The sequence below is a fragment of the Centroberyx affinis genome, unplaced genomic scaffold (assembly GCF_046629955.1).
Source record: "Centroberyx affinis isolate AG114_WGS23_722 - 3 ecotype Tasmania unplaced genomic scaffold, CSIRO-AGI_Caff_v1 ptg004173l_1, whole genome shotgun sequence".
NCBI lineage: Eukaryota > Metazoa > Chordata > Actinopteri > Beryciformes > Berycidae > Centroberyx > Centroberyx affinis.
Genome location: NW_027281929.1, coordinates 90,367 through 100,000, shown reverse-complemented (window position 1 = coordinate 100,000; position 9,634 = coordinate 90,367).

The following is a 9,634-nucleotide window of genomic DNA, read 5'->3' as shown; positions in this document are numbered from 1 at the left end:
AATGCAATTATTCAAGTTGAGCAATTCAAATTCAAATATAAATAATTCAATTTCAGTCTCTATAGTGACACGTTTCTGCTCATAGTGCAGCACTGTTATTCATGCTCAGAACAAAAAGACACTTTCCATCCTCTTTTCAGCAGTGCACAACATGATTAGGATTCATTAATCAGCAGCTAGTCAATTCATTTCTCAATTAATTGTTGATTAACAGTTAATAAATGCCAGTAGCAGTGCCGACATACTGTCAACTTCAAATTTCTCCGTTTTTTTTGGCACCAGAAATGTTTTTTTTGTTCCTCAGGATGAACAGCAGATAAACATCCAGGAGACTGAAGACATGAAAAGGCTCTTGACTGAAAATCGCTGGTTTTGAGTTGAGGAAATCTTGTTGAGTCTGATTAGAAAAGCCGGACTGGAAACCTGCAGGATTCAAACGATGAAAAACTCACCGTTTCTCCTTGTTCCCCTGCTCCCACAGATAAGGAATCATTTCATTGTCCATTTATTTAACTTATCTTATTAACTATCTATTTTACTACTTATTTAACTAGCTATCTTTGAAAACAAAAAAACAACAACAGATTTTTAGAAATGTGGTTAAAACAAAAATCATATATGAAGAGGAATACAGAAACAATAATATTTCACAGTGTTAACTTTTGACAATTAAAGATTTGTAACTGCTTGAAATGGCTTTTTGTGGTTATTGACAATGAGAGAGAGAGAGAGAGAGAGAGAGAGAGAGAGAGAGAGAGAGAGAATGTGATCATGTGTGAGTGCCACAGATCGGCCTATGGTGTGCTGTGCTTATTCAGTTTTATCATGATTTAAATTTTGATGCTTTTACACAAGATTTTAAGTCAAGTTTCTCAAAATGTTAAAGGAAAACTCCCCTAAAACACTTTAACAGCTGTTCTGATGTCGCCTACTTTGCATTCCTGGCTCCATTTAGTAGTTTGTTGTATATTTTTTTAATTGGCCAATCGTAGACAAGCACATTATGAAAGCCCATTTCCGCCAGTGTGATGAAAAAAAAAAAGATCCAGTAAGTCATTATAATGAGAAACTTTCTCAAAATAATAACTTAGTATCTCAGAATAATGAGAAACTTTCTCAAAATAATGAGTTAATTATTTTGAGAAAGTTTCTCATTATTCTGAGATACTAAGTTATTATTTTGAGAAAGTTTCTCATTATAATGACTTACAGGACCGTTTTTTTCATCACACTGGCGGAAATGGGCTTCCATAGATAATAGACCAGAATGCAATGCAGCATCAATGGGCTTGTTGTTTTAATTTGTTTTATGAATTTAATTCTTGCTTTTAGTTGATTGCCGAAGCAAGAAGTGCTGTTCTACTAAAGGTTTTTTCTTGTTATTCTTATTATTAATATGAATTCAGGCCGGAGAGATTCATGTCAGACTGAAAAGATGGATAATCTTCTGATAATCTCTATTCTGTAAATAAAAAAGTGTGAAGTGAGTTGAGCTCTCCACCCTGCTGCACACAGATCATCTTCACCATGTCGTCTGAATATACTGAAGTTCTGCTGGTGCGTGCTCGCTCCCGTGACTTACGCCTGGAGCAGTGATTTTGGCCCGGGAGCGCGCGCGGGGAACTGGTGGGGTTTGGCTGGTGAACTGCTGCAACCAGAGAGGAGGAAAAAAAACATCAGCTCTCACTCTGCAGCTGTTTCTGAGAACCACAAACTGTCCGCTCAGTGTGTTCATGTGGGTGGAGAAGCGGAGAGATTCTGTCTCAGATCTGTGTTAAAAACATTAAAGGTTTATTTGGACCAAAATACAGACAAACTCAAAGCGATGTCGACTTCCACAGCGATGATTTACATTTTGTTGATGAGTAGTTTTTGTTCCTCCAGGTCGGTTGTTATGGTAACAGTGTTATGCTGCATTCAAGTCACACGGGAATAACTGTTGCAACAATTTAGCAGTGAAAAGCGATGACTGGGAAGCGTTCAGATGTTCTCTGTCTGAAGCTTGACTGAAGTGTTCTGGAGACTTTGGTTCCTCCTGATCAGCTTCTTCTCAACACACAGGCACTCAGTGATGAAAAATTTTGCTTCCTGTTTTTATAGCAAACTAAACTTTGCAATGTCAACAACAAACGACAAAATCCAGCTAGTAGCTGAGTCCTGCCATGGCATTTCAGTTGTGATCATAAAATGACTTGTGTTATTAAAAACATCCATTTTGTTTGTTTTGTGTGAAATTAATACTCAACTCAACTCAACTCAACTTTATAGCACCTTTCATACAAGCATGCAGCCCAAAGTGCTTCACATAGCAAAATTACAACAATAAAACAATAAAATTTTTAAAAAAAATCACAAAATAAGAGTCAATAAAATAAAATAAAATAAAAATACAATAAAATAAACACCAGGGATAAAAATGAAGTAAAAGCCAATGCTTAGAACGGAAAAACTAAGGCTACAACATTACTCCAAATTACGTAAAAGCCAGATTAAAAAGATAGGTCTTAATTTCCTTTTAAAAAGAGAGAGAGAGAGACAGAGAGAGAATACATTATTCTCTGCATGTGACAACGATGATGTCCTGGCCAAAATGAACGAAATTGTAAAAATCAATATTTTCTGTATTTTTTGATGGCGCTACCTGCCTGAAGACTTCCAAACAGGACGCTGGAACTGACAAACTGCAGGAGGAGAGCGCATGCGTGGTGGATAACGCCTCTTTTGCAAACCGGAAGGCGGGCCAGTTTTTCACCTTTGAGTGATTCATCTGCTGAAACATAGAAGATCTCTGCTGCAACTCTTGACAGCTAGCAAGCAACTCTCCAACTCCTAAAGGCGTCTGCTGTGAACAAGTAAGTTGACAGCTGTTTTGTCAGCAGCTGTGCGCGTTTACATGACACGGTTACATGCACTGGGAAGAGAAAGACTGCTTTTATCTTTCCTATCGTTTCCCTGGCAGCAGGCGGGCTGTGGAGGGAGCTCGAGCCTCCAAATTCTGCTCCAACTGTTTTGGACTTCGAGCTGGTTAGCGTTAGCTTAACTTAGCATCGCAGGGCTAGCTTGGCATACTTCCTGTTCAGGCTGGTATTTATCTGTCTGACAGCCAGCTGCTCTTCCTCAGCCTGACCTGGAAAATGTTCCGTTTTACAGCCAGTCTGGTCCGTGACAACCCCGTGTCTTCATCACGGCGAGAAGAAAACATTGCTAGCTACGGGCTAGCTTGCTGCTAGCTAATGCTGCCATGCCTGTCTTCCTGTGTGTGTTCTCGGGTTTAGCTGCTGTCTGCCTGCCTGCCTGCCTGCCGAGCTCCTCTGGCTGTCTTTTGCTGACTCTTAAAAGGTATTTCGTGGTTATATCGGTCACCCAAATGCATGTATTGCACTGTTTAAACTAGGCACAGTGGAGCCAGGCAGCTGCCATCACAGCTAGCTTCTTGCTGATGCTGTTGGAGACAGTGTGATGCACTCCGGCCTGCTGATACTGAGTCAACAGTAATAACACCTCACTGCAGGAATGAACTGCACAGCTGGACTGGGTGGGCTGGGGGTGTCTTGCATGGAGGCACTGACAGACAAAACACCTTCTTCTCTTTATATCACAAGATGATTTTGGGGGGTTTGTGGCTCTCCATTCCTCTGTACTTATTATTTGGGTGTCTAGGTGTGAACAGGGCTCAGTATAGATGCAGTCATCATCAAATAGGAAGCAGCACTCCCCACTTTATCCACCCACTGTGCAATGCTGTATACTTATTTATAATCTAATTTGATTTGCTGCATCCTGTTACTATTTGCTGCTGCAACATCCCAGTTTCTCCATGGAGGTTAGTGTCATGTTATCTTGTAACATTTATGCTGTGGCTGTTAAATTAGTTTACTCTGTTTGTCCCTTTAGCAGGTTACTATCCATTAATTGGAGGGTTGAATCTTGACTCATGGCATTCTGCTGTATATTCACTGTACAGCAACCGGTGGAGCGGAATTATAGTTTCCTGCACTGGTGTTGGTCATGTTGATCGACGTGGAGAGTTGCTGGTCTCCATTTGAAAAGTGGTGTGCTGCTACTGTATGCTTAGTAAATGTCTCAGGTTGCTGGAATAAACCACTCCTCTGATGTGGGCCAGGCTTTAGCTCTGGCAGCGAGCCACAGTGGCCTTTTGTTGTGTTTTCCTGATGGAGAGATGTTTCACTTTCATGAAGGAGCATTTAAAAACTCACCAACATATCAGGAATTAGCTTACATTTAACACAGTTTCATTAATCAAACTATTGAGCTGCATAGTCTCTGTGGTTAAAGGTTGTGTGCCATTTAGTGTTGCACAGGTTATATTACAGGTTGTAACAACAGCTGGAGTCTTAAGCTGTTTTCACATGTATGGTGTAGTCATACTGCTGAGTCTGACACACACTCACACATACAGAGAAAATTGATGATGCAATGCGTTTGACTATGAAAATAACATGTCCCCCTGCGGCATTAGGCCTAACTGTAAATGAGTCAGTAACTGCTGTCAGACTGTTTTCAGTGCCAGCTGAAAGGAAGCTGAACTGAACTGAACTTCTTGTGTTTCGTTTGATGGTTTCTCATGTGGTTAGTTGTTGTAGTGCAGAGGTTAGAGCTGGCCAAGGTGACTTATAACGAGCTATGTGATTTCATTTGATTTTATTAGGATCCCCATTAGCTGATGCAGAAAACATCAGCTACTCTTCCTGGGGTCCACACAAAACATAATGACAAGGAAGAAACCATCCACACACAAAAAAGAAAAAAACAAGTAACAAAAAAATAATAAAAATAAATAAATAAATAAAATAATAAGTCAGCAATGCACACTAAGATCTAATGCGAACAAAGCATATGACAAAGAAAAAACCAACGCACAAAAACAAGTAACACAAAAAATGAATAAATAAATGAATAAAATTAGAATAATAAGACAGCAATGCACACTAAGATCTGATGCGAACAGCCATGAGGTGTTGCTTCACTTGTCTTTTGGAACTAGCTTTATTCTGAGTTTTAGAAATAGAAATAGATGCTTAGCTCCTTACAGAACCATAAGTGTGAATATTTTTAGGCTCGGAAATGAATCCCTTTGTGGGAAATGAACCCCTAACTCTGTTGTGTTGGTGCCTTGCTCTGCCTGTTGAGCTATACAGGGAATTGAACCCCGAACCCCAGTGTCCCAGATTAACTTTACTGTATGAAAAATGAAATGAAATATTTAAATAAATATTTGCCAAGAATATTTTGTTTTACCAGCCAAAATATTTAATATACTTTTCAGAAGAATCTTCCACATGTTGATATTAATCCTCCACTAACATTAGCCTAGTCGCCCATCCAGACAGTGGAGAAACAGAAGTTCAGACCCTACCACTTTGTGTAGAGCTGTGTTAAGGGCAGCCAATCAGAGTCATTGTTTTGCTTTGATTTGATTGGCTCACGGTCAGAGAGAGCGTACGGTGGCCAGCAGGGACAAAGTGTGAGAACAAGTAAACACTGAAGACTGTATATAAGCGAGGCTCTTCAGATGTTATCGTCTCAAAGAGTTGACCTGAACTGATTTATCTGCTGAATACATATTTTAGCGATATTTGGCGCTTGGTGCGGAATTTCAGACGCTGCCAAACCCTGACAGTGTTCGTGCCTTGCTCTACCCATTGAGCTGTACAGGGAATTGAACCCCTAACCCTGGCAGTTGCTCTGTGCCGGTTTGCCACGCTGCAGTCACAGGTCTGTCGGATGTGTTTCTGCCCCATAATCCTCCTGTGATGGGAGGCAGGGAGGTTGCTGTCAGTGCGTCGGACAGCTTCGCCGTCTTCTGCACAGGAAGTCCAGCAGGGCGGTGAAGCGGACGGAGCCGATGGAGTCGGCTGTCAGACACTCTGTCACCCTGTCACAGCCAGGGGAGACACCCGCCCGCCCGGCCGGGGAAACTCACTGTCCCACCCTGCTCACTCATTCATACACACTTGGATGTAGTCACTTTAAAAACAAGTTGCATAGGCCTCCAGTCCGGTAAGGTCAGCTTGTTTGTCCACAGGCTACATGGTCTGGTAAATCTCAAATCCCCATGCAACTTTTCACCACTTTACCAGCCAGCTAGTTTTAGAATAGAATAAAACCTCCACGTTATGACGGTTAACTGGAGTATATGGAAGCGTAATGCATTCACTTGAGAAAAAAAAAAATTGCCCTGTTTTTCTGAATTAACAAGAGAATTATCTCAAGATACCTCAAAATCCTGCGAGAAGCTCTCACCTGTATGGAGTAGCCTACGGTTGCAATACCATCTATATTACTTAAAGACACGAGTATCTCCCAGTGTTTCAAACCAAAAGCTCGTAAAAAGCAAAATAAAACTGGATTAAACTAAACAGGTGGGACATGTTTGCTTCCATGAAATCGAGCTCTCAAGTAGGAATGAGAGCTTCTCTTGGGATTTTGAGATATCTTGTTAATTCAGAAAAACAGGCAAAATTTTTTCTCAAGTGAATGCATTACGCTTCCGTAGGAGTAGACTGACTTACTCCAGTTATAGATTTAGCAGCATCTGGCTGGTGTTAAGCTCCCGCCCTGTACATGCTGTCACCCGCTTAGATATCGAGGTCAGCAGTTCAGCGAGTCGGTTAGTACAGCTGAACACTTCATCGAAAAAAAAATTTCACAATCGCAATATAAAATTCTGCAATTTCCAAATCGCAGAGGCTGCAATTTATTGCTTAAGAGAGAGAGATTTTTTGAGGAGTTTTTGAGCTGCAGGTAATCTTTGGTCCATGATTCAAAACTTTTCATCAGACTCAAACTCAGTAAATCCTGCACACTGACATCAATTTTTTCTTTAAACAAGTTCTAATGACTGCCTTCCTGATGTCTGTGCCGTTCCTTTACCCCTTAAATATACATGTTAAGTATTTTTTCTTTTCTATTTTCTGGTTGTTTGTCATTTTTTTGCACACTGTGCTTGTTGAGTGTTCGCACTTGTGATGCGGATTATACATCCTCTTGTGTTCCATCTAGTTAATGTATGTATTTTCTTGTGTGCATCTAGAAAGGACTTCACACTAAGTATCTGCTGAACTACACTTCCCATCTGAGCAAGAGCAATACAGCACAGGTGTTATCTACACAGCTGATTGCATTGATGATCATATATGGACCTAGTTCATTGTGAAGGCTGCTTTGCCCTGATGAAGGTCTTGTGACCGAAAGCTTGGCACTTGATTTATTAAAGAAACTCGCATGGATCTAAGTGTGCAGAACCTTCTTCCTTAATACTGTTCTTCGGTCTTCTGGCACCTCAGCGCATTCAGTAGTTGTGAGTGCGGTGATCTTCTCAAAGAATCTACAAGTTCTAAAAAATATATGACAAGAAAAAGTTGTGATGATATGAATCACAGTGTAAATCGCAGTATCCTGTCAAATAATCGCAATTAGATTTTTTGTCAATATCTTTCAGCTGTATTGGTTCCCCAAATTCCCCCGGCACACTTGAGCTCTCCTCGAGGCGGACCAGTGTGAAAAACCTCTGGTCCGGATGCCTGGGGTTTGTTGACTGTTGGTGTCGGGGATTAGAGTTTGTATGAGCGTCTGTCTGTTGTTGATTCAGAGCCGGAGAGCCTGTTGTACCTGTAGCAGGACAGCAGCAGAGGCCACACACCTAGAGCTGAACAATTAATCAAAAAAAGAAAAACCCAAAACGAAATTGCAATATGAACTTCTGCAATTTCCTAATCGCAGAGGCTGCAATTATTTGCTTAAGAGAGAGAGAGTTGCATCAAATCTGGATTTGTGAACAAGGAGTTTTAGAGCTGCAGGCAATGTTTGGTCCATGAATCTAAATCCTGCACACTCACATCTAGCTTTTTAAACAAATCACTTTTCTTTAAACAAATTTAAAGTTCTAAAAAATGCATGACAAAGAAAAACTTTAAATCGCAACTGCAATATTCTGTTAACTTTTTAGTCAGGTATGGTTCAGCCCTACTGACTAACACTGACTTACACACCCATACAGATCTGATGTGTTGGTTTTGTGCCGCTCCCAGCTCCCATACAGGCAGCGGCTGGTAAGAGGCTCTGCCAGCTGGAACCGGACTGGAGGAGCCGGCTTGTAATGACTGGGTCCGGATTTACCAACATGTTTACAGTATGAGGCGAGGCGGAGGAGACGCAGACTGTCCAACACCACAACAGCCAATAAATACTGTTGTATGTGTGTGTGTGTAATTACAGGATCTTGTGTACATGTAAGCGGGTTTTGAAATTGCCACCCGCCAAGCACCAAATGGCAGTAAACCTTCTCTTTCTATGTGGATAAATCAACACGTTTCACCCAATTACCTGCCACTCTTTTTCAATCAATCAATCAATCAATCAATCAATCAATCAATCAATCAAACTTTATTTATATAGCACCTTTCAAACAAATCAAATGCAATTCAAAGTGCTTTACAAGCGATTGACAAAACGTAGGGTGTTAAAAATGGATTTAGAGACTAATGCACACCAAAACAACCAAAAAACCCCAAAAAGTTAATTGAATAAGACAACAATAAAAGATGGTTAGTTAAGATAATAAAAATAAATAATAAAAAATAATACAAGCAATAAAAATAATGTTAAAAATAAAATTATGAAATACTACACTAAATAAATTGATTATAGTAAAACAGTAAAATGTTGATAAAACAAAATAGAATAAAATAAATAATAATGATAATAAATAAAATAAGTATAAATACTAAAACCATAAAATTATGACACACTACATAAAAGCCAGACTGAATAGATGGGTTTTTAGTTTACATTTAAAAATATCAATATTTTCAGCTCCTCTCAGATCCTTTGAGACGATAACATTTGAAAGCCTCGGTTATAATCGGTCTTTGGATGTTTGCCTGTTCTCAAACTGTTCCCTGCCGGCCACCGTACTTTCTCTGACTGTGATGAGCCAATCAAAGCAAAGCAAAGCAAAACAATGGCTCTGTATCAAACAGGCTCCTGATTGGCTGCCTGTGAAGTTGCTCTACGCAGAGTGGTAGCGTGTAAACTTCTGTTTCTCTGCTGTCTGGATGGTTAACTAGCCTAATGTTTGTTGAGGATTAATATAAAAAAAAAAAGTCTGTGTGTGTGTTGTAATTTTGAATTCTGTTGCACTTCATGATGAATTACTTGATCCATTTTATAGCTGAGCTTTAAATTAACACCCAGTACTATGCATCGTAATTGTTTTAGCTGGGAAAAAATAATTTCTTAGTTCTTCATTTTTTAGTTTAGCAGGACACTGGCTGTGTGTGTGTGTGTGTGTGTGTGTGTGTGTGTGTGTAATTACAGATCTTGTGCTCATGCACGGTCAACACAAAGGAAATATCAACATCAAGTTCTGCAGGATCTGTAACGCTTTAGAGGGAAAGTTCAACACAACCAACCCAGATGAGTCATTTTGTAAAAACCTAAACTAAACATTGGAGACGCTGGTTGTGGTTGTAGTTGGAGGACACGGTTTCCCAGCATGCCCTTGGTGGTATCGGTGTTGTGGTTGGAGTAGTGAGGCACGGTGAGAACGTGAAGCTGCAGCAGACTGAGCTGGTTCCTCCTCCCTGCAGCTGCTTCAGTTCCTTTATCAGTG